The sequence below is a fragment of the Rhagoletis pomonella genome, unplaced genomic scaffold, assembly GCF_013731165.1.
Source record: "Rhagoletis pomonella isolate Grant_MI unplaced genomic scaffold, Rhpom_1.0 Rhpom_scaffold_00004, whole genome shotgun sequence".
NCBI lineage: Eukaryota > Metazoa > Arthropoda > Insecta > Diptera > Tephritidae > Rhagoletis > Rhagoletis pomonella.
The window spans coordinates 43,074,932-43,076,390 of NW_023458558.1; positions in this window are offsets into that span (position 1 = coordinate 43,074,932).

The window sequence follows — 1,459 nt, forward strand, 5'->3', positions numbered from 1 at the left end:
AAAAACAGACATATATGAGTACCTCCCTATCCATCAGTCTGGGCACACGTGCGTTGGGTAACAACAGTTCGATTTCGCCCCAACTTAAACTTCTTTACTTATTTTCCTATAGGAAGTTTGCTCTTTACATATGTACTATGGATTGCGAATGCGTAAAGGCTGCTATACAGCTCTTATGGAGTTTTTGCTTTTCTTGAGAGCTGCATACTGGCCTTAAACTTTGAATACTGTATCACGCAGCAGCTACCTGTTGCTACCATGGTTATTGTTTAGTTGCTGCTATATATTTTTTTTCCTACTGATTTCTCATTGCGTTTATTATTGTGTTAGTCGTAAAGAGAAAATATGCCATATCACGTTGTATCGCGAAATATTGAGGGAGGGAAAAAGTGTTAACTAACCAAGCATTTTCCCATGGCTTGAAAGTGTCAACCTTATATACCTACATATGTATGTAGGTATGTGCATATATGTACTCGTATAGTAGATACAACAAACTTGGCAACATCAAAAGCAGTGTCGGGTCATATACATACATATGTATGTATGTAGGTATGTGCCCATGTCACTATTGCATACCTATGCTTATGTTTTGTAGCAAATAATAATCCCATGACCCGATAGATATTTTTTTAAATTCATAAATACAAATGATGAAGACATCATTTCGTCACCTGAAATGCAAAAAGATGTAACAAACATCGTCGCTGAAATTCAAAAAGTCATAACTAATAAAAAATTCAAAATTCAGTTTTTGATTGATATGATGGCTTTCTTTAAAGTACAACTCCCACATTATTTAATGAAAAAAATAAAAGTTTTTAGTCACGATTTTTTCCATTTCAGTTACGATGTCGTTACGTCTTTTTTCATTTCAGGTGAAGGTTTGAGAATGTGTATGTACATATGTACATAAAATAGAATGCAGTTTTCACCCTTCTAAATTAGCTGTGCTGATAATTTTACTTACGAGGTTTTATACATACATACATATATGTATCGAACCCCGCGGCCACCCTTATAATTTCCTTAATACTCCTCATATTAAATTGTTATCAATCAAAAAGGAAGTATAGTAGTATAATATCTATCATACTCTTATCTACCCTCCTTATTACCTTATCAATAAACGAGTGATATGTACATAAATATGCTTTTGTAAATATTCTTTAGAATTTTCTTTTTGTCGGATTTATTCTTTTATTTAAAAAAAAAAAGGTAAAATACCTTACGTAAAATGTTTTTTCTGTGTATTCCTAGAACGCAAGCTTATATCTGTATATTAACGGCCAAACACGATTTTAGGAGAAACTTCAGTGGGTAGCAGAAATGTGTACACGGTGATTTTGGTTAATTAATAATATGTAAGGTTTTTTTTTTAAGTTAAGATTTGTTTGTTATTTTTCCGAAAGTATATGGTTTATGCTTTAATCAAAACCATATAAATTAAACTTTCAAA